This window comes from Neomonachus schauinslandi, chromosome 4 (assembly GCF_002201575.2).
Source record: "Neomonachus schauinslandi chromosome 4, ASM220157v2, whole genome shotgun sequence".
NCBI lineage: Eukaryota > Metazoa > Chordata > Mammalia > Carnivora > Phocidae > Neomonachus > Neomonachus schauinslandi.
In genome coordinates, this window is record NC_058406.1 from 58839889 (window position 1) to 58854336 (window position 14448).

The window sequence follows — 14448 nt, forward strand, 5'->3', positions numbered from 1 at the left end:
TATAGGGGGATGATGGTTCTGAGTTGGTCACTGGCAACAGGTCCTTAGAGAAATGGTTAGATCTGAAATATATTTTAGAAATAAAATCAATAGAACTTGGTCATGGCTCTTATGAGGGGTCAATTTGTTAATGTGGAAGAAAGATATCAGCAAGGAATTCCAGTGTGCTAGGTAGACGAAACTGACCTTTATTGAGAAAGGTAAGCCTCAGGAGAACATGTTTATAGTAGAATACCAAGAGTTCATTTTTGGTTGTTATAATTTTGAGATACCTAAGACAATTCCAAACAGAATTAGATTGTGAAGCTTAGAAGAAAAAATCAGTTATTAACATACATTTGGGAGATGTTAGGATTAATGTGGTCTTTAAAATGTTGGAAATAGAATGATTCTCTGAGGCAGACCATCCTGAAATAGAACTGGGCTTGCAACTGGCTCATGAGAACTGCCACATGTATACATCACATTCTAGATGTAATATTCACTTATGTCAGTTTTAGTCAATTTATTTGAGACAAGTAAAGCCCTCATTTGAAAATGTCAAAATTTTGTTTGGGCAATTAATGTTAGACTAAAAACCCTCAGGTCATTATCTGGTTTTTCCATTTCTATCACACAGCACATCTAATCTATCATTCATTTCTGCCAACACTCATTTCAAACATGTTTCAAAGGATTCATTGTTATAACCTTTTTCCAAACCACCATTACCTATTTTCCGTGTAGAGGCCAGAGAGAGCCTTTTAACACAGAAGTAAATCAAGTTACTCCCCTATGCAAAGATCTCAAATTACCCTCTCACACTTAGATGAAAATCCAGATTCCTCACAAAAGCCTGAAAGTCTTTTCTGCTGCCGTTGCTATGTTTCCAACCTCACTCCTACGCTTCTCTTCATCATTCACTGCATTCCAGCCATACTAGACTTCTCAATATTCTTCCAAACCTCTTGTTGCCTCTGGGCATCCATACTTGCAGTTCCCTCTGCTTATAAAGCTTATCCCTCACACACACACTCTAAAGTTCCTCTTTATTCCGGTATCTATTCAAATATCAACTTCTTAGAGAGGTCTTCCTTATTCATTCTATGATAGCACTTTCTCTCGTTCTCCCTTACTACATCTACCCTAACTAGGTTTTTGTGTTTTCAAAAATAATTTTTATTAAGACTTTATTTTTAGAGAGGCTTTAGCACAAATAGAACATAAAGTATAGAAATATCCCATTTACTCTCTGCCCCCTACATGCATAGCCTCCCCCATTACAAGCACTCCCCATTAGGTTGGTACATTTGTTACAATTAATGAATCTACCTTGACACATTAGAATCACCCTGAGTTCATAAATTACGTGAAAGTACACTCTTGGTGTTATACATTTTATAGATTTTGCAAAATGTATCATGCAAAGTGTTTTCACTGCCCTCAAAATCCTGTATGTTGTGCCAACTCATCCTTCCCCTCCCTTAAACACTTAATAACCACTGATCTTTTTATATCTCTATAATTTTGCCTTTTCTAAGAATGTCATATAATTGGAATCATACAATATGTAGCCTTTTCAGATTTGCTTCTTTCACTTTGTAGTATACACTTATATACTTTTAAGTTTCCTCCATGGCTTTTCGTGGCTTGATGACTCTCTCTCTCTCTCTCTTAAGTATTGAATACTATTTCCATTGTCTGGATACCATAGTTTATCTATTCATCTACTCAACAACATCTTTTTTGCTTCCAAGTTTTAGTAATTATGAATAAAGCTGCTATAAATATCTGTGTGCAAGTTTACGTGTGGATATAAGTTTTACTCTTTTGAGTAAATACCAAGGAGTACAGCTGGTGGAATGTGTAATAAGTTTAGTTTCATAAGAAACTGCCGAACTATCTTCCAAGTGACTGTATAATTCTGAATCCCCACTATCAATGAATGAGAAGTCCTGTTGTTCTATGTTCTCACCAACATTTGGTGTGGTCAGTCTTTTTTTTTTTTCTCTAACTCTTTATTAATTGATTCAATACTTACGTGTTTGTTTATTACCTTTCTTCCTATCTCAGGAATGTGAGCTTCATGAGATTAGGATTCTGTCCATTTTGGTTGCTCTTGTTTTAGTACTAATACAATATCTGATACACAGTAGGCATTCAAATATTTGTGGAAAATAAATAAAAGGGGATATAAATGATAGCACTTATGGACTTAAATATTACTGTCATTTATTTACTTTGTCAGTATATATTTATTCATCATCTACCTATATCACTTTTTAAATGAGGTACAAAGTAGAAGACTTTCAACTTCCTTAAATCCAGAATGAAAAAAGCAATTCAAAACTTCCTTGTTGATGAATAATCTTGTGATTCTACAATACTTCTCCCTAGTACTTCAGATTCTTTTTTTTTTTTTTTTTTTTTTTTTAAAGATTTTATTTATTTATTTGACAGAGAGAGACACAGCGAGAGAGGGAACACAAGCAGGGGGAGTAGGAAAGAGAGAAGCAGGCTTCCCACTGAGCAGGGAGCCCGACGCGGGGCTCGATCCCAGGACCCTGAGATCATGACCTGAGCTGAAGGCAGTCGCTTAACCAACTGAGCCACCCAGGCGCCCCAGTACTTCAGATTCTTATTAAATCACCCTCGACAGATTTATTTTCAAATGTTAAGAAATGAACTTCTGGGGATTTTTTTTTTTTATTTGTCACAGATGTGTCTATAAATAGCTACACTTAACAATATTTACTATCTTTATTGGCCTACACTTTCTTTTGCATTAACAAGGATTTTCCATGACATGGTTTTGCTCCATTGGATAATTCAGATGCTCATTAAAATACAGTGAGGTTTTGCTGAATCCACTGAATACTACTTATGTTTTAATGAGCATTAATGAGCTTTGTGATTGTCCTGTGGAGCAAAACTCATATCTCTCATTAAGTGGATTCCCAAAATGCCTAAAGGTGTGCAGACACAGCTTTAGATATATAAGGTAATTTCATACTTAATTAGTTCCTTACTTGCCACCACACATACATATCCAGAACTATGGCTTGACATGGCAAACTTGTTGTTTGCTGTGACAAGTCAATGAAATGGTAGAATTCACAGAGAGCTTCTGTGACTAGTTTGAGGCCATTCTCTATTATGTTAATAAATTGGTGTATTATGACTCGATTCATAGGAAATAGAGTACAAGAAAGGAGTTAAATGATTTCTAACTCAAATTGACATTGTTTTGTAATTTGTACAGAATATGGCATTGGAAGTACTTATGTGCACATATTCAGATGCACACATCAATGGTATTGCTTATTTTCATTAACCGGGTGCTTAACACATGACAGGAAATGTACATATAGTATTTTTCCTCCTAACAAAAACTCTGAAAGCTGGAATTATTATTTGTAATTTATGTATGAAAAAGCTGATGTGTGAAGCGTTTAAATGATTTGCTATGGTAGTTCTCTAGTGCTGCCATAACAAAATACCACAAACTTGGTAAACAAGAGTTTATTTTCTCACAGTTTTGGAGACTGGATGTCCACAATCAAGGTGTCAGCAGTTTGTTTACTCCCGAGGCCTCACTCCTTGGCTTACAGACCGCTGACTTTTCACCATGTCCTCCCCTGACCTTCCTTCCCACTATGTGCAAACATCCTTTGTGTCTCGTACTCTTCTGAAACAGAAACAAGTCAGATTAGGGCCCCACACTTAAGATTTCACTTAACCTCACTTACCTCTTCAAAGACCCTATCTTCAAATGCAGTCATGCTCTATGGGACTGGAGTTTAGGGCTTCAACATGACTTTTAAGGAACAGATGCAGTCAATAACATTTGACAAATATCACACTGGTTCCCATTCTATCTACTCCATAATGTAAATTTCATAGGCTTCAGAGTAATCGATATTAAGCTAAAAGATATTTATATGTTTGAACTGTCAAAATACAGTTCATCGTCATTGCAACAAATTAATTTTAAATTTATCTAATGGTTTTTAAGTTCTCAGTTACTTTCAAAATATATTTTCTTGTGTGTAATATAGAAAACAAACTCAAATATAAATATGCTGATCAATCCTAGTTACTAATTATACCTGCATGTAGAACATTAATCTTTAGTAAAGTTTGAAGCTCATTATTTCTGATTGGTTTATATAATATCGTTCCCAACATACAGCTTCAAAGATGACACTCTAGTTGCTGTTATCACTGGGTATAACTAAGAAGTAGAAAATTTGGAGTAAAATTCTTTTTATTATTTATGGTTAATGTACTACAGCTCATAAAAATATAGGAAACAGAGACTTCATTAGAATTGTGCTGCTCTCTTGGGGTGGGCTAACAGTGCATGTGGTCTGAATAAAGTAGAAAGTCTCTGGAAATTCTGACTGGTGGACCCTGGCTGCAGTAGGCCTGGCTATCATGTTGTTACAAACACATGTGCTCACCCACCAAATTAATAGTGAATGAACATCTGAAATTTTTTTTTTTAAAGATTTTATTTATTTATTTGACAGAGAGAGACACAGCGAGAGAGGGAACACAAGCAGGGGGAGTGGGAGAGGGAGAAGCAGGCTCCACACAGAGCAGGGAGCCCGATGTGGGACTCGATCCCAGGACCCTGGGATCATGACCTGAGCCGAAGGCAGACGCTTAACCGACTGAGCCACCCAGGCGCCCGAACATCTGAAATTTTTAACAGTATTCAGACGGTTTTGAGTTTCAATTGCAACTCTCTGAATACGATGTCATTCCTTTAAAGTGTCTCTGAACACTGAAAAATCCTTATACTTTATAGTATAGCACTGTGATGAAGATGGGCTCTTGCACTCAAACAAATGTGAGCTTGATCCCTGCTCTGATGTTTACCACATTTTTCCCAGCAAGTTACCTAGCCTAACCCCGAGTCAAATCATATGAATAATGGAGAACATATCTATTTATCTAATAGGATATGAAAATTAAATAATTTAGTGTTTCTATCACCTAGCATGGTGTCTGGAGCATAGTAAATGCCTGGCTTAGTCAGTGGTAAATTGACATAGTCATTATGACAATTTATAATTTTTAATTTAATTGTATAGTGATTTATTTAAAATCTGGTTCTCTGTCTTGAGGCAGATTCCATAGAATTGCAGACTCTATTTTCTTCTTTAAATTTTTGTATAGCTAACTCTTGGTATAGTACTTGGCATATAGAAGCCCCAGTAAATGGCTATTGAATAAATAAGTTAATTAATGAGTTGAATTTTATGATCTGCATGCTATGTTTAATTATAATGGTAAAATGCCAAATCAAGTGCTTTAGAGAAGAGGAAGAAAAAAATGGGATCCATCTTACTATCGTAATAGTTTCTACTGCTTATCAACATATTAAAACACTATTGAATGAATGAATAGATGATATTAAGCTGTAAGAACAGTCATGTTGATTCATTGCCTTTGATGTGTTCCTTGTGGATAGCTTTAGCTCAAGAGAGGGAAACTGAAGTTGAAAGACTCTTGTTCTTTCTCATGAACTCTGTTTTGCATATATTTTTAAAAATATCTTATCCAGGGGGCACCTGGGTAGCTTAGTTGGCTAAGCATCTGACTCTTGGTTGTAGCTCAGGTCATGATCTCAGGGTCATGAGATGGAGCCCTGTGTCAGGCCCATGCTCAGCATGGAGTCCGCTTGAAATTCTCACTCCCTCTCCCTCACCCCCCATCGCCCTCCTCTCTCAAATAAATAAATAAATAAATAAAATCTTTTTTTTTTAAGATTTTATTTATTTATTTGAGAGAGAGACAGACAGAATGAGAGACAGAGAGCATGAGAGGGAGGAGGGTCAGAGGGAGAAGCAGACTCCCTGCCAAGCAGGGAGCCTGATGCGGGACTCGATCCCGGGACTCCAGGATCATGACCTGAGCCGAAGGCAGTCGCTTAACCAACTGAGCCACCCAGGCGCCCGAAAATCTTTAAAAAAAAATCTTACTGAGAGTCTTCAATAGTTTGCCACTGAAGAATTTTTAGGTTGACTTAGTCTGCCATTTTACTAAAAACACACCTTCAAAGAAAAACAATAATTCTGTTCCTAGATAGTTTTTAGTTCATTCAATAATTATGTGCCAGGCACTCTTGTAGGCTCTTGGAAAACACCTCTGAACAATGAAAATAAATTCCTGCTCTTGTAGGGTGGCAAAAGTAGGTACATAAGTAAATAAATAGCATATTCACAGATGTTAATTACTTTGGGGAAAAATGAGTAGAAGAGGTCAAAAAGTCTGAGGTGAATAAATATTAGACAATCAGGGTAGTCCTTTTTGAGGAACTTGAGATTTGAGTGAAATTTGGGGGAGCTGAGAGAGTAAATCAAAGAACATTTAAAAGAAAAGCCATTCTAGTCAGAGAGAACAGCTATACAGAGTCTTAGGTAGAGACAGCAAAGAGGACATTAGGGATGGAGCAGAGTAGGAGGAAGAGTTAAAGTAGAAGAGTTGAAGTCATGCAGTCAGAAAGATTAAATTTTATGGGAAATTATCTTTGGCTTTTTGAAAACATTGAATAATGTAATCGAATTCTGTAAGCTAATAAGTGTTGGCTTCCAATTATGTTATGATTTCTTTAGGGCATTCACTATTCTTCACTGTATATCTCCAGTGCATGTCATTGTGTCTGCCACAGTGTAGGTGACTCATAAAACCTTGTTGAAGAAAGGGTTCCTCATTTGGATACTGGATATGCAATTTTTGTGGCAAAAACAAAAATCTGATTTCTAAAACGAATAATCTAAAATATCAAACATTGTGTTCCGTTAATAAGCCTTTTTCATACATTTTGATGGTTGTGTCATTGTCATTTTTATAGAAAGTATCTCAGAGAGAGTGTGGATAGAGCAATAGAGGAAAAAAATTTCTATGTAGCTCCACGCAGAAAGAGAGAGAAAGAGAAAGAGGGATGGAGGGAGAGAGTGAAAGAGTATAAGAGCAAGGCAGGAGAGGGGGAAGGAATTCTGTTAAATTGTAAGTCATATTTGGTATTTCTTTGTGTGATTTATTTACTTAAAGATTTTATTCACTGGGGAGAGAGAGAGTGAGCACGAGGTGGAGGAGGGGCTGAGGGAGAGGGAGAAGCAGACTCCCCGCTGAGCAGGGAGCCCGATGCGGAGTTCCATCACAGGACCCTGAGCTCATGACCTGAGCCGATGCTTAACCTACTGATTCAGTTGGGTTTGTGAAAAGGATGTAACTAAAATCCAATACAATTTATTTGGAAGCTTCAGTTATCACCCTCTATTTTATTCTCACAAAGAAAAGGGAAACATCCTTCTCCATTACTGTAAGTATATCCAATACCCATCAAGACTCAGTGGGGTGAGGGGAAAGCTGGTCAATCATATATGTATATGTCCTTGATAAATTGAAACATTACTCTGATATGTAGGTAAATAACATTTTTTGTTAAAATATGAAGTGTTTACATAGTGCCAGAATTCCTAGGAAAAATCTAGTCATTTTCCTATGCATAGTTACCAATAGAAATTATATATTTATAAGGAATGGATAAATTCTCGAGCAAATTTAACTCAACTTTATAGTATTAGATGTTAAGTTATAGCATAATTGAAAAAGTGTTTTCTGTGAAATTAGGTAATGTTAAGATGACTTGGGGATATCATAGTTATTTCAGAGTGTCTGTACTTGATATTTCCCTCAGATATGAAAATGATTTTTTTTGCCACAATTTAACCTTTCCCTTTAAACAAAAGGAAATAAATATGTATTTACTTACTACGTATATGTATACATTTATGTGTCATAAAAATGTTAATTCGTGCATCTCTGCATATAATCTTTATAATTAAACATCTATAATTTACTTAAGATTATAATATTTTCACCTCTGAACTGTGAGTACTATAACTAACAGGTTGCTACACTAATTATTCTTGTACTTAAATAGTAAGATAATTACTGCAGCAATATTCTATTCAAAATGAAAATTGGATCCACCCCCTGGCACACTTAAATTAGGAGTCTTTTTCTTTCATTTTTGCAAAATGTTCTCCTTTTATCCTTTTTGAATACATATTTTTAATGTTAGAAAGAGCAACTCCATTCACAGGAGATTCCATGTTAGGTAAGAATGTCATCACTGTGGTTAAGCTGCCTGTGCTCAAATTCTAAGGGTATTCCATGTATGAAAATAGTTCCATTAGAAACTGATTCTGCTGCCTTTGTCCAGCCAGATGTCCACAAATAAAGGCATGGCAATGAGAAGAGCATCAGCTAGGCTGAAGTTACTAACACATTCGAAATTTAGAATGAACCAAACCATGAAGGCCATCAATATGTTGATGGGAAATCATTTATTTTCGTACCAAAGTACTACCCACAAGCCTCAGGAGGAAATGAATGCTCCCTACTTAGAACCCTACTGTATGATGAATGTTTTTCTATAAAACACCTTCAACATTTTGCTGCCATTTGTTTTGCTTGTGTCGTCCATTTGTCCTTGAAAGTGGGAACTACATTTTTTTCTTTTGGTATGCCAAATTACCGAAAAATCCCTGGCACACAGAATTGTACCTCAACTAAGTTATTCATTAATTCATCCATTAATGAATTAATCTGTGATTTAAAAACAAGTAACATAATTAATACTGTCATCCAAAAAGACAAACCCCAAGAGCTTAGCGGTATAATGCACATGTGTATATGCATACACAGACACACACACACGCATACGTTACCTGCTCAGGTCAGTGTCTGGCTGAATGCCACTCCTCCACTCCTTTTGGCAATGCCCTATAGAACATTTGGCCTGAAGGCTTCTGTGGTAGGAAAAGAGGGAGATGGATGAGCCCCAGGGGCTCCTAACTGCCTTTAATTACTTCTGCTTCCAGTTCTAAAAGCACCAATCACAAAATTCCAACTTGACTGCAGGGAGACAGGGAAGTATACCAAAAAAAACCTGGATTTATATTTAGTGAGTACATAGTCTCTGGCACAGTTTTTTTTTTTTTTTTCCTCCAATCACTTCAGAAGTGTCTTTCCAAAGAAATTCTAAGCATCAAGGACAAAATATATCATCTCATTTTATATATCTCCTAGAGTAACAGCATAAGAGATGTGGTAGATTTTCAATGTGGATGATATTTGGAACTTATTATTTTGGAAATTTTTTTTTGCCAAACTCTAGTGATCATGATATAAATATCCACTTGTGTTAACCCTTCCTGTAAAAATTAAGTGGAGATCTTAGAAGTTTCTAAATGATTGACATTATTAAAACTACGGTGTTCCCATGAGGTGATTTTTCAAATGTACATCCTAGGGTTCCACTCCTGGAAAGAAATTTATTTTGGGTGTGGCCTTGGGGAGTATTATTTATTTTGTTTAACGTTCAAATTATCGCTCAAGTGTTCATTTTCTGAGAATTGGTAAGCATTGTAAATTTTGTAGAATTAAACAAATTTATAGTTTATAAACTGTTTTTGATAGCCCCACCAAACTTTTAGAACAGAGAAAACCATGTAAACAAACAAATATGTGAAAGGCTACACTTGATATTTTTGATGCCTTGTGTTAATCATGATTTTGCTGTCTCAAAATGGATAGTGAAGAATAAAACGAGTGTGTGTATTCCTGTGTTTACTCTTTTAGTACGTTTCTGGAGAGTGGCATTGACTTCTTTTCCACATAGTATTTGGGATTGTATGCCAGAAAATGTGAGTGGAGCTGATTCCTGGACATAGAAGTATATACCATATGCCCCAGCCTCTCTTGTGCTTATTTATGAACCGTAGTCAATGCATTGAGAGAAGTAATAGATGCCACTTTGAGGTCTAGATCACAAACACATGCATGCTCCTTTTCCCTCTGTCTGGTTTCAGTGGAGAAAGTATCAAAGTTGTATTAAATATGGAAGTCCCATTAGATAGAAAAAGTCTGCATCCCCCTGAATCATGGATTTGGAGAGCTCCCCACCAAGAATACTTGCATTGTTCTGGAATATAAATGTTAGCAGAACATTTTTAAGTGCCATGTCCTTGAGCTTTTGGAGTTTGCTTCAGCAATTTAAGATAGCCCTTACCTTAACCCTTAATCGGGTTATTTTTACTTTTTTTAGGTGATCACTAATAAATGGCATCTTTTTAGTCTTAGACTTTGCTGTTTTAAAAATTTGAATATTCCTTCAAACACCTGTCTCAGGGGCTTTTTGCCATTAAATTTCATTAGGTTACCATTTCTAAATCTTTCAGAGAATTTCAAGCGTCTATGATGTGTTATCAAAATGATGTTGTACTTCTAGTCACAAGTTGTGACTCAGTTTATACTTCCTAGGGATACATAAATATTTATCTCCATTCAGTACATACACACACACACACACACACAGAAGCTCACACACAACCAATTCTATTTTTCACCATATAAATTGTAAAATGTGTTGAAGAGACCACATCAATTGTGCTTGAGTCAATATGTAAGCATTTGTATGCAACAGTAATTCTCACCCCTTTTCACTGGGATAAGATAGAATTCACATAAATTTTATGGTCGTAAAGATGGTGGCATAGCTAAGATATACTGCTGGGGATGTACATTTCTATAGCTATAATTTCACTCGTTTGCCTTCCTCTCAAAAGAAGATAGGAATCCGTGACATTAGAGCAACGGTCTCTGAAATGTTCTAAGTAAGTAAACCACTTTTAATGTTTTTAAAATATTTTATTTATTTATTTATTTGAGAGAGAGAGAGAAAGAGAGAGAGCACGAGAGGGGGGAGGGGCAGAGGGAGAAGCAGACTCTCCGCGGGCAGGGAGCCCGATGCGGGACTCGATCCTGGGGCTCCAAAGCCTGGGACTCCTGAGCCGAAGACAGACGCTTAACCGACTGAACCACCCAGGTGCCCCCCACTTTTAATTTTTTAAATAAATTACTCTCAAAAGTGAGTTATCTTACCTGTGATTGATAACAAATATCTTGGGGCACTTTCTGTTTTGAATATCATGACATGAGTGATCCTGACTCTGGCCAGGTTCCAATTTGGCTCTGCCATCAACTAGCCTTCTAGAATTCTGTTCTCTCATCTATAAAAATGGGAGTAGTAATATTAATCATTTGAGAAATAATCTATATGCATTTCTTTTTGTGATTGCTGCCTCATAGGAACCATTTGGAAAGCATTTGTTGTAACAGTCAGGGATCAGTAGCAGGACATTAAATTCACTTTATAAAGTAAAGAGTACTTTATAAAAATTCTCTATTTTATTCTTCTCCATCACTCTTCATTTCCGTATCTTTCTTCACTGGAGCTTTCACTATTCCTTATCCTTACATGTATGGCAGGGAAAATGATCTAAATTTGCAAAAGCACAACATATATGGCAAAAGAGGACACTGGGTTAACCTTTTGGTGACAGCAGCCTGAAGGGCACTCACAATAGAGAGGATTTCTTTCCTCCAAGTCAGTGTGCACAAATATAATTAACTTGGATGGGAATTAGCAATTGCACTTAATATAGAGTAACCTTGTCTTTAAGTAGATTGTTTTTCTATATAGGAAAACATAAATCTTTGTTTTGATAGATATCACCATTATCCCTATGATATAATCATAGTCATATCTGTACACACAAGAGTAAGACTGCCTCCCAGCATTCCAGGGATAGATTTGTGAATTTTCTCATGATGAGCAAAGACCTGAATGTGCGCAATCTCCCTAACAATGGGGTCAGACAGTATTTTCCAACACAGTGATGTTCATAAGAGTAAGAACTGAAGAGTGGAGAGCATAAGATAATTTTTAGTCTCTTTATTTTTTTTGAACATATATGACAGGCACTAAAAATAAAAGTATAAATGATGTAAGTTGCTCATTGTCTCTTTAGGGCTGAGAAGCAAATTGCTATTTCTAAAATAATATGCATTAATTAAACTTTGTTTGAAAGTATACTTATAAAAGTACACTTGACTAGCGGATACAAAATCTATAAGAAAAATAAAGATCTATAAGAGAAGATATTGTAATAAGTTTCAAATACAAATATTAAAGAATTTCAGGGGGTAATGTAATTATCTTCCTAATTGGAAGATGAAGAAATTTCATTGATAAGAAAGTGAAAAATTATGTGCTGGTTAAACACCAAGATTTCTGAATAAAGATAGAGACTAAATAGAGAGTACATCTATGCTCCCTTCCATGACCACACTAAAATGAGGATTTAAAAAATAAATAAATATATATATATTATAGAAAACAGGCAAGGAGACAATGACACCAGAATCTTGGAAGTTGGGAAGCATATGGTTGAGTGATAAATAGCTAAATCAAGAACATTCTAGGGTAAGGAGGAAGAGGGAAAAGTTAGAGGCAACCATGATTTATATTGGAGATTGCCTAAAAGACTCAAAAACTATCTGTACAAGATACTTTTGGAAACAAGATGAAGAAGGAACTAAAGCCAAAGGCCAAAGGACTGGTAGGAAGTCTAAGAATCACTTATGAGACTAAAACTCTGAAACCAAGATGACTAATATCTGAGGAAACATTCACTTCAGAAATCCTAACAGATTAGAAAAGTAATATCATCAGGCACCAACAGGCAGTCACATATAGATTTCAAATAAGCATAATAAACATGCAAAAGGTCAAAGGAAGTTTGTGCAATATGAGGGAATAAGACATAATTAAAAAAGGATCAAGTATAAAAATCAAGTATGAAAACATGAAAGTTTAGTTTTAAAAAAATTAAAGTTTGGGACAAATAACATAATGAGTTAGGGACTTTTAAGATCAATCCAAGTAACTCTCTAAGAAGAAAGGAGGTAAAAATAAAGGAATAGAAAAATATAAAAAGAAAAGAGATATGAAAGATAGGAAAAAAAGTGCCATCCAACATCATAAAATGCTAATAGGAGTCCCACGAAGGAGAAAAAACTGACATGTAAGGAATGAATTCTTTAAAGAATAACAGAGATAAATTTATCACAAAAGATGAAGCACATCAGCTTGAAGGGCCCATGGAGCATCATAAGAAACAAAAATACAAGAAAAAAGAAAAAGTTTTCAAAGTTTCCAGAGAGAAAGAAGAAATCACTTACAAAATAACAAGTATTTGACATCAGATGTACCAAGAACAATACTGGGTACAAGAAAACAAAGTAAATAGACTTTTTAACATATTGAAGAAAAATAACTGAATGTAACATTTTATCTCCAGTCATTGACATTTAAATAAGACAACAAAACAAAAACCAAATAATATTCTCAGACTACAATATGGTAGAAGGTTAGCCTCACAAAAACCCACCATAAAACAACTTTTGAAAATGATACTTTAAAAAAAGGGAAAAAATGATGCTTAGGAGCTATGAGTTAATGATAAAATAACTTGTAAGATTGGTTATCTACAGCAAAAACAAACAAAAAGTTCTCTTTGGAAAAAGAAAAACATCCACAGAAAAGAAAAAAATGGACATATATATACATGATAATCCCAAGTTAAAATTCTATACAATATCAGTACGATGGGGATTGAGCAGGGAAGAATCTAAGTAGGGGGTGAGTATTAAGGGGAAAAAATGGATAATTATTAACATATATGCATATATGCATATAAACATGTATTTGGCTTTTATTTCAGTCCCTCTGATTGAAAATGACAAACTGGGGACACCTGGGTGGCTCAGTTGGTTGGGTGTCTGCCTTCGGCTGGGGTCACGATCTCAGGGTCCTGGGATTGAGCCCCACATCCGGCTCCCTGCTCAGCAGGGAGTCTGCTTCTCCCTCTCTCTCTGCTGCTCCCCCTGCTTGTGCTCTCTCTCTCTCTGACAAACAAATAAATAAACCTTAAAAAAAATGAAAATGACAAACTGATTGAAGCAAAAATTTAAAATTAATAATTGATTATTACCAATTCACAAAATAAAACAGTATAAAGAATTTCAAGTTTTCAAAATGTATATATTTTTATAGCATTTATACTTCTGAATTTATTAAGCTTGAAACTACCTTAAAACTTTTTTGAGTCACCCTGTTTTATGTGTGTGTGTGAGTGTGTATGTGTGTATGCACACATGCAAAATGATCTGGATGGCCCTGATGAGATGAAAAAGAGAGCATGGATGGAAAAGAAAATTGAGGGTCTGTGAGCAAAACCAAGATTATAAAAATAAATATGAATAAATATTTTAATATCACACACGTATGTCCACATATAAACACACATACTTGTGTACATTTACATTATTTATGATCTGGAATAATACAAGCTTGTAAGTAAAATCAAAGATTTTGATCTTTCCTATCCCTCTGATGATAGTGAAATGGAGAAAAAGACAAAATCTAGCAACTGAAATCAGTTCAGAAATATGAGAGAGGAACTTCTTCCGCAATTTGTGTATAGTGTGTTTTGAGTTTGGATATCATTCTCAAGGGATGTGTGTGTGTGTGTGTGTGTATGTGTA

General features: G+C 35.4%; 1 pseudogene; it reads left to right on the forward strand.

Annotated features, from left to right (window-relative positions):
- Positions 1-12358: 12358 nt before the first annotated feature.
- The window catches only part of LOC110570168, an 87352-nt pseudogene continuing 85262 nt past the window's right edge, over positions 12359-14448 (forward strand).